This window comes from Mesocricetus auratus, unplaced genomic scaffold, assembly GCF_017639785.1.
Source record: "Mesocricetus auratus isolate SY011 unplaced genomic scaffold, BCM_Maur_2.0 Super-Scaffold_100004, whole genome shotgun sequence".
Lineage (NCBI taxonomy): Eukaryota > Metazoa > Chordata > Mammalia > Rodentia > Cricetidae > Mesocricetus > Mesocricetus auratus.
Window position 1 is genome coordinate 47,145,042 of NW_024429189.1, and position 22,140 is coordinate 47,167,181.

Consider the following 22,140-nt stretch of genomic DNA (forward strand, 5'->3'; position numbering starts at 1 on the left):
ATCTGTTTGAATATGGGTCATTTTTCAAATATTTGGATTACAGCTTAACTATAAAATGTTATAATTATCATCTCCAGATCATAATATTGTTATATAATAATATATTTTCAGTCACATTTTCTGTTGGAAAAGAAACATGTTTAATACATAAAATAGAAGAAGAAACTATTACTCATGAAGAGAAAATTCATGTCCACTTCACATGTCAGTTTGCTATGACTTTTACAACAGATCTACCTTGCCAGCATGGCAGGGTGTCCAAGAGGCTTGAACTGGCAATGTTCCATGTTTCCTGATTTCAGGTAGTTTAGTCCTTGATGACTCCTTTTCAAAAAGGTTCCCAGGTTTAATAGTCTGAATGAAATAAGGTAGATATCTGTTTGTTTTTAAATGTCACCTGGCTGTGCTTAAACAGCATATGCCTATACTGACTATATGCTTGGTAAGAACTTCAGGGTTTCCTGCAGCTGGGAAGGACAGTTGATTAAATCACTGGAGCTAGCTGCATTCTCTAGGCATACCTCATGTTTGAAGTATTGGATATCCCTCAATACTCCCCAGCCTCTCTCTTGTCTACACCAGGGAGCCTGCATTGGAGATACGGACACTCTGCTTTCTACTGGTCTCTCAGTTGCCCTTATGCTCTGGTTAGTTTTTCCATCATTGATTTGTTGCTCTCTATAGCTCTGCCTCTTTTTCTGCCCTGGAAAACATCCTTTGTTGCCCTCATTCTTCTCACTCAGAGTCATGAAAAGATGCTGCTGTTCTGTCACATTGCTGTGGAGTCTCTCTTTATTGTGCTGCCACCAAGACCATTATCTCCCAGACACTGTACTCCCCCCAAACTCTATGCATTAACAGCTAATTTATATATCCTCTTTTTTTGAGACAGGCTTTCTCTGTGTAACAGTCCTGTCTGTCCTGGATCTAAATGATATATACTTATTTCCCCATCCTCTCAGCCCTTAGCTACTGACATTCTGCATGCTCTTTGGTTTTATAAAGAGATGGAATAATGCATTTCTTGTCTTCTTCTAATTGGCTTATTTAAATTAATGCAATGTTAGCGCAGGTTCTTCCATGTTGTAGCACAGACCATCAGTTTCTTCCTTTCTTACTTTAATAGCATTTCATTGTGTCCGCATATAGTTTCCTTATCCATTAATCTGTGAATGAACCCTTCTGTGGTTTCTGTATTTCAGCTATTGTGAATAACATTGTCATAGATGAGGGTATATGTATGTGCTTGTGTTTGGATATGCATTTTAATATTGTTTGTATCTGTTATGAAATTAGGGTCTTGACATATCCTTTTTTGCTTACTTAATATATTTCATGTTGTAAATGCATTCCTGTGGCACTCATTAGCTTCTTATCCTTTTTGTTTTGGTAATTCTAAAAGTAATTCTAAAAACACTCTACTGATGAGCGAATTGCCTTATTTCCCCTCTTTTGGCTTTACTGAAGTAGTGATAAGCGTCGTTATATGAGAATCTTTGGCTACATCATACCTTGTTTCCACCATGTGAAAACCTATGTTAGAAATGGAAATACGGGGCCTGGAGAGATGGCTTAGTGATTAAGAGCACTGGGTGCATTTTCAGAGAAACTATCACCCACATGGCAGCTCACAGCTGTCTGTAACTCCAGTTCCAGAAGATCTGACAGCCTCACACAGACATACATGCAAGCAAAACATCAATGCCTATGAAATTAAAATAAATACATTATTAAAAAAGGAAAGGCCAGGCCGTTGTGGCACATGCCTTTAGTCAAAGTACTCAGGAGGCAGAGGCAGAGGCAAGAAGGCTGGTCTACAGAGTGAGTTCCATGATAGCTAAAGCTATTAAAACATAGAAACTCTGTTTCAGGGGTGTGTGTATGGTGGGGATAAATGGAAATAGACTAGCTTCAGGGGCACACATTTTTTCCACATATATTTAGTTCATACAACTTCATATATTGAGTAGTAAATAAGTAGACTGAGTTTTTTTTCTATGAAATAGATCTGCTTAAGCTTAGGGAAGATTGTTAAATTTTCTAGCATGTAATCTTGTTTCATTATTTAATTTGTAGAATTCTATGAATTTATGAAGGTAATGGGAAAATTATTGCAATATTGCAGATGAAGTATATTGTTGACTATCATCTTGATTGGACTGAGAGGGGAGCACACCGGCCTTTACAAGAGATGCCTTGCTCAAAGCCCCTTCCACTGCTTCCCCAGCACATGGTTGAGTGCTCTGTTCTGCCACAAGTTCTCCACTGTGATATTTTCTCATTAGGACCCAAGATCAACACAACCATGCACCTTAGATTGAAACTATGAGTCAAAGTAAATCCTCCCCTTTAAATTGTATTCCCCAGGCATTTTATAACAGGAATTACCCAGAGTCACACAATCGCAGACTAGTCTACTTTTGTTCTTAAGCAAATATTAAGGGTGGCTGATCAGGAAGGCTCATTTCTCTCCTGTCTTCTCCAACTCCTTTCATGTTCACAAGCTGTGTTTGATCTTCATCATCACAAAGACACAAGGGTAACAGAGTCATCAGCTGGTTGGAAACATGTTGTACCTAAGAATTTAAGGCTTTCTTTCCCTGCTGACTTGATTCTCAACTTGACCAGCTATGTGTATGAACTATAAACTGTTCAATGTCATTGCTCATATATCAAAATGAACATCTTAAGGCTTAGGAGATTTAATGATAAATTTTCTGTGTGCATTTTCAAATTGAAGCACTTAAATCCATTTTTATTAGGATCAAAAAGTTAAAGGATAAAAACCATGAATTACATAACCAAATACAAATTTCCATATAGCTGGTGAGACGGCTCTGTGAGTAAGGGCACTTGCTTCTAATCCCAACAACTTGAGTTCCATCCCTAGGTCCTACATGGTAAAAGGAGAGAACTGACTCCCACATCACATATCAGCCATGACCCATCCCTCTCTATATACCCAAGTAAATAAATGTGATGTGAGGGGTGTGTGTGTGTGTGTGTGTGTTTGTGTGTGTGTGCATGTGTGTGTGTGCATGTATGTGTGCATGCCTGTGTGTGTGCGTGTGTGTGTGCGTGTGTGTGTGTGTGTGTGTGTGTGTGTGTGTGTGTGTGTGTGAAAGTGCCCATGGAGAATAGAAGAAGTGGTCAGATCCAGGTACCTGGAGGTGTGAACTGTCCAGAATAGATGTAAGGAATGGAATTTCTGTGCTCTTAAAGGGTAGGGCTTGCTCTCTACTCCATCTCTCCAGTCCACTAAGTACAGAAAGCAAATGAGATTTTACAAAGCATGTCAAAAGCAACACTTTGTAAAACAAAATAAAAAAATTGAGGCAGAATCTCCCTTTATAACATTAGTGTGTTGCTTTAGTCTCACTTTGACTTTGCTTCAGTGGATTGTCCACATTATAGTAGAGTTCTCTGGTACTGTTCTGTTTGTTTGGTATACTGAGTTTCAGTTTGATACTCCTTACCCTTGAGTAACCTAAGGCCACTCAGCATGGAGGATAAAAACCCTGTGTTAAAAACGTTGTGAAATCAACAAGAAGGAGCTAGCTAGTCTTGGCTTCTTTCCACAGCAGATCTGTACTCAGTGGCTTGACTTTTCCGTATGGTGGCTGTAGTGCAAGAGTAGACATTTTAAGAAACAGGAACGGGGAGCTGGAGAGATGGCTCAGTGGTTAAGAGCACTGGTTGCTCTTCCAGATAACCTGAGTTCATTTCCCAGCACCCATATGGTGGCTCACAACCATCTGTAATGAGATCTGGTGCCTGCTTCTGGACTGCAGGGATACATAGAGGCAGACCACTGTATACATAATAATAAATATTTAACAACCACAAAAAAGAACAAAGGGGTCAGGGTGCTTCTTCAGCCCCTTCCCTGAAAAAAAAAAAGAAACAGGAAAAAAATGTTGTGAAATGCTTTCAAATGCTAGCTCACAGTTGGTCAGCCTTAAAATTGCAATGTCAGTTTAAATCTCTTGTTTTGGCATTCAATCTATTGCTTTTGTCTTTCAGTGACTTCAAAACGCCAAATGAAGAACTTCATTCTTTGAACATGTAAACATTCAATCTTACTTATTTGAGGAAGACAGCATTCCAGGCTGATAATTTAAGAGGAAATCACTATATTAAATTAAGACATGAGTTGACTCATTTGCAAAGAAAAGGTTCAGTAGGACTTATCTAAAGTACTTGATTTAAGTAGTTCCTTTTGTATGGAAAAGAATGGTATCATTTTACCATCTTAATTTTCCTTCATGAAATTTTGTTATATTTTTCTAAATGTAAGAATATTATAATATTCTTGCATATAAAACCTTTTGAAAAGTGGTTTAAAACAAACTTATGGTTTTGTTACTCACATTGCAAACTGGGATTCTTTTTTATCAACTTTCCCCTATCTCATTACATGCTGGGTTGCTGAGGGTTTTTTTCCCCTAAATTTATGTTTTTATTTTATTTAAATTAGAAACATGAATGTTTCACATGTCAATCCCAGCTCCCTCTCCCGCCCCTCCTCCCTTGTCCCTCCACCAGCTCTCCCAGTCCTCCACCCAATTCCCACATCATTGCCCAGGGAGGGTGAGGCCCTCCTTGTAGGAATCTCCAAAGTCTGTCATTTCATCCCCAGGGAAGGATTAGGCTCTTCCCCATGTATCCTGGCTGAGAGAGCATCCCTCTATTTGGAATGGGCTCCCAAAGATCATTTATACACCATGGTAAACACTGATCTACTACCCAAGGCCCCAGTGATTTCTGTGGCCTCCTCACTGGCACTACAATCATGGAATCTGGATCAGTCCCCTGTTGGCCTCTCAGCCATCAGTCTGGGATTCAAGAGCTCCCCCTTATCCGGTCAGCTGTCTTTGTGGGTTTCACCATCATGGTCTTGAGGGTTGTTGGAGGTTTTTGGCAAACTGGGATTCTTATTTTTTTTATGGTACTTAAAGATATAATTGGGATTAAGATGATATTTCTCATAATTAATATTAAGATAATTTTATATAATAATTTTATACTGTATAAACTTATTATACAATGTGAGTAACCAGAGTCTACATATTGAGTAAAATTTAACATTTGTTAATGTGACATTGACAGTGTAATTGGTTTTCTTCAGTGTCATGTCAATCACTGTACTTATCATTGAGTTATCTTCACTAGTTCAATTTTCACTTGAAATGAGCTGGTCTGCTTTTGACTAAAATTGATTCCTTTGTAATAGCCAACAACAATTCTGCATTTCCTCAGAGGGTCTCTGTCTTCCTGGTTCAGTCAAAATATACAAAGAGCCATTGACTAGAGAATAACTCATGCTCCAAACTTGTAATGGAACAAGAGGGAATTGAAAGAAAAATATTGACAGCAAAGGGTGTTAGAAAATTTACCCTTTAATTGTATTCTCATGCCAGTCAGTGACTTCCCAGGTGGACTTGTGTGAAACAGTTGAGAAATTCTTGGACTAGCAAAATAATCATGGCCCTTACCGTCTGATGAGGTTACTGCTCAGTTGTGATGCTACTAGCATCCTTTCAGAAAGGATATACTTAGGGGGATAAGATCATCTATGAGATGTCTTAAGAATATATATCTTGGGACTAGAGAGATGGCTCAGAGGTTAAGAGCACTGATTGCTCTTCTAGAGATCCTGAATTCAACTCCCAGCAACTACATGGTGGCTCACAACCATCTACAATTCAATCCAGTACCCTCTTTGGTATGTAGGCAGAACACTGTATATGTAATAAATAAATAAATCTTAAAAAAAAGAATATGTCTAACAGGATTTGTTTGGTGGACCGAGGATAAGTTGTGAGATGTAGAAAACTTCAAGTTGCACTGTAAAACTTTTGCCAAAGGAACTGGGTGTTTCATGGTGACTCATGTTGTAATGGAGATTCCAAGAGAAAGACCATATTTTGTAGGCAGTAGGCAGGAAAAATCAAGAACTTATTTTTGTATTTGCAAAGATTTAAATACCTATTAAACACTGGGTGGCAGGCATGAAGAATCAGGGAAAGATCAATCTAGAGAACTAATTTTGGGAGCCATCAGTAAAGATAGAGTTGAACCATGTGGCAACATCTCAAAAGTACCTAGGATTAGTGTAAAGAATTTTGCATTTAAGATATTGTTGTAAGAGCCTATGTCCAGGCTTGAGGTGAGTATGGGCTCTGCTCAGATCCCCCTGCTTGGATCTTCATGGGCCTGCCCCTTGCTTAGAGTGTCTCTGACCCACCTGCACCCATCGTGAGACCCATTGGAGTATTGGACCTGCTTGAACCCACTGGAAGAAAACGTTAGTCCCATACCCATCAGGAGAGGAAGAGACCCCACAAGCTCCCACTAGAAGAAGGGATGGAAAGATAACAATATAAAAATACAGTCAACAACAGAAAAACAAATATGACCCCACCAAGATCTGAACATCCCAACACAGATGAAACAGAAGAGAATGACCTTCGAATCAATCTCAAGAATTAACAGAAAATCTGGAAGCTCTAGAACAAAAAGAGGCAAACTCACCCAGGAGGAGTGGACCTCAGGAAATAATCAAATTGAGTTCTGAAATCAATAAAGTAGAAACAAAGAAAACAACACAAAGAATAAATTAAACAGAGTTGGATTTTTGACAAAGGCAACAAGATAGATAAACCTTTATCCAACCTGACCAAAAGGCAGAGAGAAAATATGCAAATTAACAAAATCAGAAATGAAAAGGGAAACATAACAACAGACACTGGGAAAATCTAGAAAGTCATCAGGTCATACTTTGAAAACCTCTACTTCTCAAAATTGGAAAATTTAAAGGAAATGGGCAATTTTCTGGAAGATATCACCTACCAAAATTAAATAAAAAACAGATGAAAAATGTAAATAGGCCTATAATCTCTAACTTAATAGAAGTAGTCATAAAAAGTCTTCCAACCAAAAAAAGTCCATGGACAAATGGTTTCAGTGCAGAATTCTACCAGAAACTCAAAGAAGAGCTAATACCAATACTATTCAAATTGTTCCACACAACTGAAGCAGAAAGTTTGTTGCCAAACTCTTTTTAGGAGACTTCAATAAGCTTGGTACACAAGACACTCAAAAACACAACTAAGATAGAGAACTACAGATCAATATCCCTCATGAACATTGATGTAAAAATACTCAATAAAATACTGGCAAATCAAATCCAAGAACACATCAGAAAAATCATCCACCATGATCAACTAGGCTTCATTCCAGCAATGCCAGGATGGTACAACATGTGAAAATTCATCAATGTAATCCACCATATAAACAATCTGAAAAAGAAAAAAAAACACATGATCATCTCATTAGATACAGAAAAAGCCTTTGACAAAATTCAACACCCCTTCATGATAAAGAGAAATCAGGGATAACAGTATCATACCTAAACATAACAAAGGCAACATACAGCAAACCAACAGTCAACATCAAACTAAATGGAGAGAAACTCAAGGGGATTCCTTTAAAATCAGGAACAAAACAAGGTTGACCAGTCTCTCCATATCTCATCAATATCGTACTTGAAATTCTTTCTAGAGCAATAAGACAACAAAAGAAGATCAAGGGGGATACAAACTGGAAAGAAAGAAGTAAAACATTCACTATTTACAAATGATATGATTGTCTACATAAATGACCAGGGAACACTTACAACTGATAAACATCTTCAGCAAAGTGGCAGGATACAAGGTTAACTCAAAAAATCAGTAGTCCTACTGTAAATAGACAATAAATGTGCTGAGAAAGAAACCAGAGAGACATCAACATTTACAATAGCCTCAAAAAATATAAAATATCTTGGGGTAACTTCAACCAAGCAGGTGAAAGACCTGTATGACAAGAAGTTTGAGTCTTTAAAGAAAGAAATTAAATAAAATACAAAAAAATGGAAAGATCTCCCATGGTCTTGAATAGGTAGGATCAATAGAGGAAAAATAACAATCTTACCAAAAGCAATCTAGAGTTTCAATGCAATCCCTATAAAAATCCAGCACAATTCTTCACAGACCTTGAAAGAACAATTCTCAACTTTACGTAGAAAAACAAAAGACCCAGGATAGCCAAATCAACCCTGTACAATAAAGGAACTTCAGGAGGCATCAGCATTCCTGACTTCAAGCTCTACTATAGAGCTATAGTAATGGAAACAGCTTGATATTGGCACAAAAATAGACAGGTAGACCAATGGAATGGAATTGAAAACCCTGATATTAACCCACATACCTACGAACACCTGATTTTTGACAAAGGTGCTAAAACTATACAATGGAAAAAAAAGCATCTTCAGCAAATGGTGCTAACATAACTGGGTGCTGGCATGTAGAAGACTGCAGATAGATCTATATCTATCATCATGCACAAAACTTAAGTCTAATTGGATCAAAGACCTCAACATAAATCCAGCCACACTGAACCTCTTAGAAGAGAATGTGGGAATTACCCTTGAACAAATTGGTACAGTAGACAACTTCCTGAATATAACACCAGTAGCAGAGACACTGATATTGACAGTTAATAAATGTGACTTTCTGAAACTGAGTAGCTTCTGTAAGGCAAAGGACAAAGTCAGCAAGACAAAAAGGCGTCCGACAGAATGGGAAAAATATTCACTAACCCCACATCTGACAAAGGGCTGATCTCCAAAACTTACAAAGAACTCAAGAAGCTAGTCTCCAAAACATCAAATAAGCCAATTAAAAATGGGGTACAGAACTTAATAGAGAATTCTAAATAGAGGAGTCTAAAATTGCTGATAGATAGTTAAGAAAGTGCTCAACATCCTTAGCCTCCAGGGAAATGCAAATCAAAACAAATCAGAGATATCATCTTAAACCTGTCAGAATGGCTAAAATCAAAAACACCAATGACAGTCTATGCTGCAGAGGATGTGAAGAAAGGCAAACACTCCTCCACTGCTAGTGGGAGTGCCAACTTGTATAGCCACTTTGCAAATCATTATGGAGATTCCTCAGGAAAATTGCAATCAGTCTACCACAAGTCCCAGCAATTCCACTCTTAGGCATATACCCAGAAGATGCACATTCGAACGATGAGGACTTCTCTCAGCTATATGTTTATAACAGAATTATTTGTAATAGTCAGAACTTGGAATCAACTTAGATGCCCCAACCCGAAATGTGGATAGAAAAAATGTCATAAATTTACACAATGTAGTACTACTCAGTGGAAAAAAAAAACAGTGGAATCTTGAAATTCCCAGTTGAATGGATGATGCTAATAGTGAGGTAACCCAGTCACAAAAGGACAAATATGGTATGTTGTACTCACTCATATATGGATTTTAGACATGGAGCAGGGGGATTGACAACCTACATTCGCACCACCAGAGTGTCTGGGAAGCAGAGAGGACCCTAAGAGAGATAAGCATGGTACCCTGGAGAAGAGGAATAGGACAAGGTCTCCTGAGTGGATTGGGAATATGGGGGAGGGGAGACAGAGCAGGGAGAAACAGACAGAGGTTGTGAGAAGAGGACATGTGGAACAAGGAAGGTTGAGTCGGGGGAAGAAAAAGGAGAGCAGTATGAAAGATACCATAATGGAGGGAGCAATTATAGACTTGAGGACAGAGCTGGCACTAGTGAGATTTCCAGAGATCTACAAGGATGACACCAACTGGAAATCTAATCAATAGTGGAGAGTGTACCTTAAATTCCCTTCCCCAATAATGAGATTGATTACTACTTTAAATGCCATCCTGGAGTCTTCATTCAGTGGCTGATGGAAGCAGAGGCAGACACCCACAGCTAAACACTGAACTGACCTCCTAAAATTCAGTTGCAGAGAGGGAGGAGTGATGAATAAAGGGGTCAAGACCAGACTGGTGAAACCCACAGAGACAGTAGACCTGAACAAGAGGGAGCTCATGGACCCCAGACTGATGACTGAGAGCCAAGCATGGGACTGATCCAGACTCCCTGAAAGTGGGTGTCAGTGAAGAGAAGAGGCCTTGGCAATCTATGGGTGGGGCCTCAGGTAGTAGATCAGTATTTATCCCTGGAATAAGAAAGAATGAACCTGGGGATTCCATTCCACATGGAAAGATGCTCTCTTGGCCTGGACACATGGGAGAGGTCTTAGACAGACTTTGGAGATTCCCCATGAAGGGCCTCTCCCTCCCTGGGTAGGGGAGAGGTGATGGGGCGGGAGGGGAGGAAGGGAGGTTTGAAGGGGTAAAGGAGGGGAGGGAGAGGGAGCTTGGATTGACATGTGAAGCAAGCTTGTTTCTAATGTAAATAAAAAGAGCCTATGGCCAGAGAAATGTCCCAAAATAGATGTATACAAAAGAAAAAAATGGGGAAGCGAAGGTGAGGCATTAAAAGTGGGAATTGGTAAGTGGACTTGGTGTCAGAGTAGGAAAGAGTCTTCAGAATGCAGTTTTGCAGAAGGAAGGGCAGGCTGTAATGTGAGCTTGTCATCATGTTTGTATTCTCAGTAGTTCTGGACTTGAATTTTGCGCTCAATAGGCCTCCGAGATACCTGCATTCCATTTTCTGGGACACCTATCATTTTGAGGCATGTTGTTACAATAGGAATCCCCTATGCCCTTATCTGCACACAGATTTGTGGAATCCGCAAGCAGAGGGCTCACATCTGCACTTGAAACAGGTGAATTCCAACAAGTGGGACCTATGATCACTGTGAGCATCTGTTTTGAAGTTCTGTTTGCTACCTGGGAATAGCAAATATATGGGAATCTGAAACCTGTGCATTTTACAGGTATTTTACTTCCAGAAAAAGAGATATGTGTAAGTACTAGATGCTCTTCTGGGTATAAGAAGTCTTGGTAATATCCATGTTTTCTCCTCTGCCCCATTTTTAGAAAATGAATTAGAGGTTGATATAAAAGTACAATAATTTTTTTTTCTGTAACTGTAAGGTTTGTATTCTCAAGTTGAGGAGGGGGAACATGGTTTACTTTAGATAGCAATCCTAATATTTCCTCTAATACCCCTCCTTTCCCTGTGACTTTACATTTCCCTGATAATCTCCCAAAGAAACATTTGAAGATTCTGAGCATATTGTCAGAAGCACCAGCGGGACACAAGCACCAGTGACCCAGGCAGGCTCACTCTTCCTCAATGAGTAACTGTTAGAAAAATTTCTTTGGAAGAGAGTTCAAAATTCCAGATAAGACTACCAGAGTGCCAACCAACTAGAAATCCCTGATGTCTATGTCACCATCGAACAAGTTAGACCAATACCATTGTTGGCAACACTTTTATGTTCCTGGACTGAATGATTTTTATACTGGGAATTTTCTGCTGAGTGAGTTTATAGAATATCTGTGTATCAGGAAATGAGAACCCAGGTGAAAAGGCAACTTTAGTTAGTTACATTTTTTTCTTTGCCTTTACTCTGGCAATCTTGAACTACTGAACTTCTTCAGGATTCCTAGTCTACTATTCTCTTTTCCTGCCTAAATTTCCTTTTGTTGCATCTGCTTGTCCTCAGTCATGATCTTTTGTCTAGCTTGGAGAAATGTGACCTGGTTGTCACTCATATGTCACTAACCTGACTGTCACTAAGCTGGCTGTCACTAACCTGGCTGTCACTACTTTGTCACTAGCCTGTCACTAACCTGACTGTCGCTAAGCTGGCTGTCACTAATCTGTACTTCACAGTCTTTTGAGACATAAGACATCCCTTTAATTTCATGAAAAACTTCAGGAAAGGCAAATTGATCTAATCACTAGACTCTTATTCAGGCCACTTCTGAAGGCTAACAAAGGCCTTGGTGTTGTGTTGATGTGCTGGTGTGGCTTCAGGTTTGAAAAGAAAAGAATTTTAGCCACACCCATTAAGATTCTTACTTTGTGGTAGATCCTCTAAGTACAGCTATGGGAATTTGGAGATAAAGCTGAGGGGAAGTAGAAAGTGAGACACACTTACTTTGGGGACCTTCTGGGCTAGTGTCTTACTGCCAAGGTTCTGATAAGCCTTTCACTCTTAGGTCTATGCCCAGTTTTTGGCACCAGTATTTAGGTATGGAAAGAACAGCCTATCTAAGTTGGTTCTATAGATAAGTGCCAAGGTGTATTTCAGGCAACCAGGTCCTTTAATGGTGCCTGCCACTTGGACAGTGAAAAAAAAACTGAGATATGTAATCCAACAGCATCCCACAGAACAAAGGGAATTCCTTACATTTATAATCTTTATAGGGGAGAGCTATCTGAGTTTAGAGGATTTCTCTGAGTTTAGCAGATTAGTGAAGGTATTACACAGGATTTTAATCTAGGATTTATGAAGCTAGTTCGATGGTAACACCCTACCTTGGGGCTTCTACCTGCTGGATCTCATCAATTTAGGGAAAGGACTAGAGAGAATAGAATGTATAGTTGATACTGATACTATCTACCGGGCAACAGCTAAGAGTGATCATCTAACAGTGAACTTTCATTACCTATGGCTTAGGAGACAAACTTTTGAAATGCCTGTCACATCTCACATAGGTAACTCAAGATTTGCCTCTAAAAATTGTTGAGTTAACTGGTGTTTCAGCAGAGAGGTAAAAAGTTAGAGGTCACAGGTCACACCTATGTGTAAGTTAATGAATAGGGAGGGTGAAAATATATAAAGCCAGAAGTAGTCTGAGATGAATTATTTCAAGTAACAGAGGTGTAAAATTTTAAGCACTGGAATCTGGTCTCATTTACATCAGGTCTAATCAGAAGTTCCCTCCTGTCAATGATAGTCTTAATAATGAATACATACAATTACAAATGTATTATGCATATCATATTTTAAGAGATAATGGGATTTATTAGAATTCCTGGTAGGAAGATGCAAACCCGAGGCAGCAGTAAAAAGAGAATATATGGAAATGTGAGCAACCATCATTGCTGCATCTCAATTATCAATAATGAAAACACATTTCAATGCACTACTCCTGAGGAGAGACAACTGTCATTATGGTTTGTTATTTGGTGGAAAATGTTATTATAAAATCGTGATCTCCTGAAGAGGTAACAAAAAAGTATGTAGTTCAACATCTCATGAAAATGATTCTTTAGATTGTAAGTGATACATTTACAATTTTGTTTGTGCTTTTTCTCATTCCTTTCAATTTGCCATTTTCATGATTCTTTTGCGATTCTCTATTGTGATGCTTCAAGTAAATATTATTTTGTATTGAATTGTATATTTGTGGTTTTGCATCATTTGGTATAAGAGGTCTATGAAATGCATCTCTGTGTTAGATAGAATCTGGATGTGAATTTATTTATGTTTTATAACATTTTTTTATTTTTTGGTCTTAGTTTGTAGTGACTTGAAATTGCTTTGTTTTCTCCCTGATTAGTAGTTATCCCAATGACAAACAATGGCCAAGGCATAGAGAAGATCTGAAAGCCATGGGAATTCTCTGATAGAAACATTTCTAGCAAGTTTCTACAGAACCCCTGACAACTCAGGAGTTTCAGGACTACAGGAAATGATGGGATCTCTGATAATAATAGTGTGAGTTTATGAACATTTTATGTAGTTTTCTTTGCTAGAAACTCAAAACATACTGTTGAATATGTCAAGATCAATAAGATATGGAAAGTACCCCTTTCTAGACAGGTGTTTACTTTAGCCATAGCACAAAACAAGGCACAGGCATGTAAATGCAAAACACTTTCCAAATGATACTAAACAGAATAGGTAGAATGACACACTTTCCTGGCACAGAAATCAATTACTGCAAGTCTCCAGCTCACATTCTTTCCCTGAGTACATCTGTCAGGAATATGCTGACATTTCATAGGCAAAATCAAGATTGTATGATTCCTCTTTTTAGGACCGAGAGGTATGAAGATCCGTGGAAAGACGCATGTCAGAGTAATAAGCTGAAGTGTTCTGTTATTTTATAACATTAGATCTTCTGACCTGTCAAATCTGTCACTTGTGTCCTGATTGTGACTGATATGATAAGAACAAAATGGAAACAAAGACATGGAATGCAGTCACTTGGAATTCGGAGAAGATGAGAGACGCCTTGTTGCATGGCGCCAACTAGCACAGGCTCCTTCAATAGGCTCTCACCTTTCCAAACCATGGAGGGGCTCGGTGGCAGCATGTGATGCTCCTTGTGTAAGCTGCAAAGCAAGGCAGGTATTTTTAGGAGCAATTTCTTATATTAATGAACAATCAAAGTGACCTTTCTCTTGCTTTCTGCTAACTAAATCTTTATGCTGTAAGCTGTGAGCATCCCCAGAGTGCCACAGCCCACCATTTTAACCTTTTCAACATGTGATCAATTAAGTTGTTCTAAGCATGCCCAGAATGTGTCGAGCATTTCCTTCTGAACTTAAACAGAGCATGCTCAGGAATGTGCCCGCTGCATTACCCTTTACCACTGTGGATAGGTATAGACTCCCCTAATAAAATCCCCATGCTTCATTTATTCATAGAGGACATGCATTGAAAAGATTCCCATGCACCCTAGCCTGCTGCAGATAAGGTCTTTTCACTTCTTATGTGTCTTATCCATTTTGGTTGGGCTTTGTACTCACCAGGGTGTGAACCTATTGCATTCAGTCACACTTGGACCTTGAGAGCTTGTTTGTAGAGTCTAGCAGGGGAGTGCAACTACTTGTATACCCTTGACCAATGACTGGTCCTCCTCTATTCCGGACAGGTCATCCCCTTCGACCTGAGCACGCCTCTTCAGGAGGGAAGCACATTGGAGTAGTGAGGGAAGAGGGGGCACTAGCCTAACCATCCAGATCAGCCAAATCAACCCTGGCAATAAATGGGGTGACAGATGTCACAGCCAGATTGCCTTCACATCCTCAGTCAAACTTGGTTGGAGAACATTTTTCGTGGTGCCACCACCTAGTTATCAGCTATCTCATGAGTGCCTCCACGTTTGTTTCCCCTCCTGCCTGGAGATTGCCTCTTGGTGCCCATATTTATATTTGGAAGTAGTTGATGGTATTTGTGTTTTTCAAATATTTTTCTACTCTGTTGCTTTGCCTTAGACTCTCATGGAAGTCATCTAACACTCAAACAAGAATAATTGAACTTTGCTTTTCTTTGGTACACTGGACAGGGTCTGCAAAGTTAGCAGAGGTGTGAGTTTGAGGTGGCATTGGCAAACTTGAGGAAGATGGTGGATTTTGCTAATGGGAAATAACATAGTCAGTGCGGAGAGGGAGGGAGGGAGGGACGGAGGGAGGGACGGAGGGAGGGAGGGAGGGAGATGGAGGCGGAGGCGGAGGCGGAGGCGGAGGTAGAGGCAGAGGCAGAGACAGAGACAGAGACAGAGACAGAGACAGAGACAGAGACAGAGCAGAGGCAGAGGCAGAGGCACAGACAGAGATAGAAAGACCATACAATAATACATAGAAAATTGAAGGAAGAAAAAGAGGATGTGCATGTCAACATGAAAACGAGCTACACATAAAATACATTGTCCTCCAAGGTCCCCAGAGAACTGTAATTCTTTTCCTTTTGAGACTTTCTTATTCCCATCATGTACTTTCATGTCAGCAGTAGCATCTACAAGCAACCCATTTTCACACCTACCACAACTCCTAATTACTCTGCCAACCTCATCATTTTTTCATTTTTATCTTTTTTTCTTCAATGTACACTATGTGCTTCTTTCTGAATTAACTTTGTGAATGACTTCCAGGATTCTGTTGCTGAATGTGTCTCTCCAAGGACTCCTGCATTAGTGTTCCCGTAGCATGGGGCTGTAGACATTTCAGTGGTATAGTCCCACTGATTCTTCAGTCTAAAGAATTTAATTACAATGTGTGAGTATTCGATACTGGATTATTTCTTGTTTCTTGAATGTTCTACCTCCAGGCCTTAACAGTTAGTCTATCTGGAACTCTTTCTTGTTGTGTATAGACAACCTAAGGTATCAGGAATCATTGCAAATGCTATGCCTTCTATGAAATATTTGTTTAAGTCATCATCAATTTTCTTCTATCTGACATTTCTATCTATGTCTCATTTCATTTCCATATGAAAACTGCAAACTATATGAAGAAGGGAAATACTGTAACAAATTTTGTGTGATGATTTCACTTACTAGGATTGTTTTCTTAAGCTATGGACATGAATTAAGTTATCAGAGACATCCAGCAAAAATGTGAGGCAGATTCCACCAAATGTTGTTAAATACACATGAACCACTTTTCTTATATACTCTCTTTCCTGTCTGCAGATTCACCCATATTCCAAAAATATTGTTTAAAACATCCAGAAGGATCCCAACTGCAAAACTTAATTTGCAATGTGTGAAAACTATTTAAATCAATAGAAATTAAATTATGTGTAGGCTCACCCTGCTGCTCTTAGGTGCCCACTACTTCAGAGATCTGAAGCCTGTTCCTTTACCTCTGTGAGTACCACATGTCTGTGTGGTAGCAAAATACAGTTTTGAAGTAGCAAAGAAAATAATTTTATGATTGTCGGTCTCCACAACATGAGGAACTGTGTTAGAGGGTCACAACATTAGCAAGGTTGAGAACCACTATTTTAGAACAAATCCTGCAGATACTGAGGGAAAACTCTCTCTCTCTCTCTCTCTCTCTCTCTCTCTCTCTCTCTGTGTGTGTGTGTGTGTGTGTGTGTGTGTGTGTGTGTGTGTGTGTGTGTGTAGCATCTCATATGAAAAGAAACTATCAGAAAGACAAAGAAGAAGGCCTGGACTGCCTCACACACTGTTAAGTCAACTCTGTGCATTCCCAAATTCAGTCCCTTATCACAATGCTCCAGTTGCCCTTTGACTTTTTAACCTTCCAGACTTATTAAGAACAAATTCATCCCTTTAACTATTGAGATGTCACAGAAGGTCTGCTAGCAGATGAATATGTTGGTTATTGTGCCTAGCCCCAAACCTCACAGCACTAAAATAATTGTGCTGGATCAAGTGCGATCATTTCTGTGTTCAGTGATACAATCTATTGAAAATTGTTTTCTTGAATTAAAACCCAGAATAATCCAATGGCTGGAATGACAGATCTGTCAAAATTAACTGGGCCCTCCCACACACACTACAGTAGTAGTTCTCTACCCTCTTGATGCTACAACCCTTTAGTACAATTCTTCCTGTTGTGGTGACACCCATCCATACAATCATTTTCCCGTTGTTACTTCATAACCATAATTTTGCTATGGTTATGTAAATATCCATATTTTCTGATAGTCTCAGGCTATTTCTATGAAAGGGTCATTTGGCTCTAACGTGGCCATGACCCACATGTTGAAAACCCTTGCTCTGCAGTCTTATCTGAAGCATCATTTTATGGAGGCATTTTCTCAGATAAGACTCCCTCCTCTCAGACGACTTGTGTCAAGCTGACATAAAAACCAGCTGTTACACTAAAGTGTAGCTAGTTTCAGTTTGGGACCTTTAAGGGTGTGAGGCAAGCATAGCAACATTGGATATAAAATCTTGGATTCTTATACCTCAAGCACTTTGTCTTCTTGTCCTCCAAGATGTTAAGACTATGCAAGCCCCACACAACAACAGATTTGTCCTTGCCCTACCTCTTTCTCTATGCAGGGATCTTCTTCCAATGATCTGAACTAATGCTCTGAACTAATAAAAATTGATAGAAAAGATTTAGGATTTTTCAGTTTTATTTTGGTTGGGAAGAAGTCCCTGTTTATTTCCCTTTTCATGCCTTTCAGGTCATATACCAAGACAAAAGCTTAAGAGAAATATGGCATACATATATTCATAAATCTATTAGACAGTATCTCTCCTCATTTCAACCAGGGACAAAGCAATAGCTTATATCTATACTTAGGGTACATTTCCATGTTATTTGAATTTAATATATGAATGCCATGCATGTCCAATCAAGGACCACAGAAAACAGATAAGCAATGAGAAAATATGAACATTTTGTAAGTAGTGATTGGGAGAAAGCAGATGCAATAAACTAAATTAAAATGCTGGGAGATGATCATGATCACTGTGATAGAGTCCTTTGTGCCTCTGCATGATTTAAGAGTAAGGCATTAAGTTCCCTTTTCTCTTGAAGAAGGCATAGACAGAAAATAGCCTTTCAATATACAGATACTATTAGGATCAGAAGACAAGATTCCTCCTGGCTAGCATAAACACTTTGGTTTTTATAAACCTGTAGCATAAGCCTCTGCATTTTCATGCATAGTTGGATCTAGTCTGATTGCTCTATTAGACTTGGTTGTCAGAAGAACTGACACAAACATAATAATACCCACTATATTTTCTGAGGTGTGCTAAATAATGCCCACTGGTTCTGACCAAGGAATCTACTATGTTATCTACCATCTGTAAATCAAGACTAGACTAACTGATAGTTTGCAAGTAGGTTAAAAATCTCAGATTTTCTAATGTCTTGACACAATGGACTTAGTACCATGAAATAATTAGTAAATAAGAGCAAAGAACAAGGGAAAGATGAATGAAATCATCAATATTTTATAGAAAGTAAAATATAAATCTCTGGCCGGGCGTTGGTGGTGCACGCCTTTAATACCAGCACGCAGGAGGCAGAGGCAGGCAGATCTCTGTGAGATTGAGGCCAGTCTGGTCTACAGAATGAGTTATAGGACAGCCTCCAAAACAATACAGAGAAACCCTGCTTTGAAAAAAACAATATATATATATATATATATATATATATGTATATATGGTTTACTGTCTTCCAACCTTTCTAGTGAGGATATGCAAAAGATATTTTGAGGAAACATGTTTTTCCACCCAACAATTGATGAAAACTAAGAATCACAGTAACAGCTAGATCAATAGAGGGGAAGGCAAGGTGAGTGCTCTCATGCCCTACCAGTGGATGAGGGTCAAGAGAAGAGAAGGAAGGTGTATGCTCTTGTGCACTGCCAGTGGATTGGGGAAGAGTAAAGCAGCTCACAGCAGATTGTTCTTGTTTATGTCTGTCTACTTAGCCAGCCTTTCTTCTCTTTCTTTACATATATCTATACATATGCAAATTTAGATATGTCTATCTGTGTGTATGTATGTGCACAAATGTACAAATGTAAATAAATGCATTAACAAAGCTACTTATAGAAACATTGTTGGATAGATCAAAACATGGGGAGATCAGGGTGTTCTCTAATATAATTATACTTAGATCAAGGTTATTTATTCGTATCTTGAGATAGGATGTGCTAATACATGAACAGGCTAAGAAATTACAGATATAGTATAAAACATTTCTATTTTATTTAAAAGAGAATTCATAGTATGTATGTATGTTGTAACCTGTCACAATGAAGAAATAAGGACTACATGTACTACATGTATTATTTAACCCAAAGGCTCCCATCTACGTGAACAGAGAGAGAGAGAGAGAGAGAGAGAGAGAGAGAGAGAGAGAGAGAGAGAGAGAGAGAGAGAGAGAGAGAGAGAGTGAGAAATGACTTATATTGAGTTAGCACATCCAACCTGAAAGCAACCTGTCCAGGCTTTGAACCAGAGCTTCCATTCTAATGAAACAGTTGACTAGCTGAATGACTGGACTGAAGACCAATCTGCTCACCCTTTCTAAGCCTCTATTTCTACATTTGCTAACATGGCAATACTGTAACATTTACCTCACATATTAATGAAAATTAGTGTGTGAACGCATGACCTCAGTAGCACAGCTCTTTCTGTCACAGAGTAAAATGGTCGTGGTGAAACCTCACACTGACTTGCTTATTGCATGATTTGGTTTACTCTGCAGTAGGATATTCCATCCCCTGATTATATCTTTTGTACCTGGTAAATAATATGCCTTGCAGTCTGTAAAAGAATGGGGATACCATAGATTTTTTTCATAGTGTTTTCTATATAAGCCCAGTCAAATAGAAATTGAACCAAGACCTTGAGGTATTTGTGCACATGGCTAGGATGTTTAGACTCAGCTAAAGATGGAGAACTACAGACAGTAGGATGGCTTGCTGGGGTTACAGCTAGGGTAACACGAACATGTTTGCATCACTTAAAACAATGTCTAGTTTTACATTTAAAAAGAAATAACTCCATGCCATTTGTAGTAAAAACTACAGTTTTATGTTATTTTGAATGCAATAACCCTCCTACAATTTTTAAAAAAGTAATAATCACAGCCCTTAGTGCAGAATCTCAGAGAAATGAACCAGCTGAGCTGAGAGTCGCCTGAATGCATTTCTCAGCTCTAGAGACTACAGTGATGGAGCTATTTATAGGCCCCTTTCTCCTTTAAGTCCTTAGAGAAGAGGGAGGAAGCTGGATCAGGGAAACCCCATTTTGTTCAGGATTGTGCACGCACAGTGCTTGCATTAATCAGGAATCTGATTGCATTCCCTGAAATGATTCAAGTATTAATGATTTCCTTGCTAGCATCTAATGAACAATTTCTTTGGATTGATAGCTGCCTTTGCTTCATTCAGGTACTCACGAATTTTGATCAACAGTTAGGTTAGGTAAAACATGATTGTTGTCTAGGCCATCAGCGTGTCAGCTACAGAGGGCACTGGAATGAATAATGAAATGTAAAATTCGAACAATTCAAATGTGAAAAGATGGCAAGCTAAAATATGAACATAGAGATACCCCGTGGAGTCCATGGCAGAGGCTGTTTAAATGGAACCAATAGAAATCCCTCAGGAATGATACTTTGCCATCAGCATTCTCTTTGCTCTGATGACCTAGAGCAGGGCCTGGGAAGCAGCCTGTGGGAATACCATGGGAGGAGTCTAAGATGCAGAAGCAATGGAAGAAACAGATTCATATGTTCATTCCATGGTGGAAACAAGCCCTGAGTTCATTACCACAACTTCCACAGGGCCTCCCTTGACATCAACAATCCCCCCTCCCTGCTCTCTCTCTGCCTGCAGGTGAGGCTGTAAAGCTTTCTTCTGCTTCTCTCATACCAAACCTTCCTGCTGGGAGCCTGGGAGCCTGGGAGCCCACACAATGCTAATGTACTGATCTTCTGAAACTATAAGCAAGCCCCCAAATAAATGCTTCCGTCTGTATGTTGCCTTGGTAGTGGTGTCTCTTCACAGCAATAGAACAGTAATTATGACACCCCATGACCCATCACATCTTTGTTTCCAGAAATCACAAGCTGTAATACTGCATTTTCATCAACTAATGATGCGTTTAGCAGAGGTCAGGTTACTGAAAGAAGCATGCTCTAAAAGTTGTCTGAGCTGATGTTTATTTAAGAGACACAGTGAACGGCCACACAGGGAGGAGATCCAGGATTTGCTTGCAATTTACCCTGTGCTTCAGTTCAGAAAGGCAGACAATGACAAAGTTATAAGCAGCAAGTTACTTTTGCCAGATATGTGAGACCCCACTGTTTAGTGCCTGTGATTGCTGGTGTTGAACAATGTTTCACGTTTTTTTTTATTTATTGTAATGCTTATTAGAATTTCCATCTAGTTCCAAGGAGAGCCAGGAACACAGGTCTGTGGATCAGTGCTGTCAACACCAGTAGATCCTTATGCAGATTTGAGATGACCTAACATTTTCAGTACAGGTACATGGTCTTTTAAAATAGAGATACGAGGGTGATACTGTTTTAGTTCCACAACTGTATTTGTGAATGTGAGCTAAGAGACCCCTTTCAATATCCTCTTCTCTAAAGCACTTTTACAAAATCAGTTGGAACGAAGAGAAAGATAATCAGGAATTATGGGTGTGGTCATAGAAAAGTGGGGGAACATCAGCAAAGGAGCTGAAGGTAAGCAGGAATGAAATTCTCGTGTTAATTTTCCTCTAATTACTAGTTTTTACAGTGAAGATTTTTTAAATGTGCCTGTACCGAACTGTTGATTTGTTATTAATTTCATAAACTAGACCATACTAGAAACTAATATTTCCACATTGAAATTATTGTCAAATGGCATTCAGATGGCAGACATCCATTAGTTGACAAGCCAGAGGCATGGCACTTGCCATGATTTTGGAAAAAAAACTTATTGTGCTAAACATAATTATAGTTATTTCTTCTTCAATGGGAAGCTTAGTAATGGAATTTCTGTTTATGTTCCAGAATCTAAATTTCTGTTTATATCTGAACAATTCCACAAAGTAATTGCTCTATTTTATTCATATAAAACCCCAGCCATTGGTAGTTTGAAATATAGACACATTGTACACATGTATGAAAAATT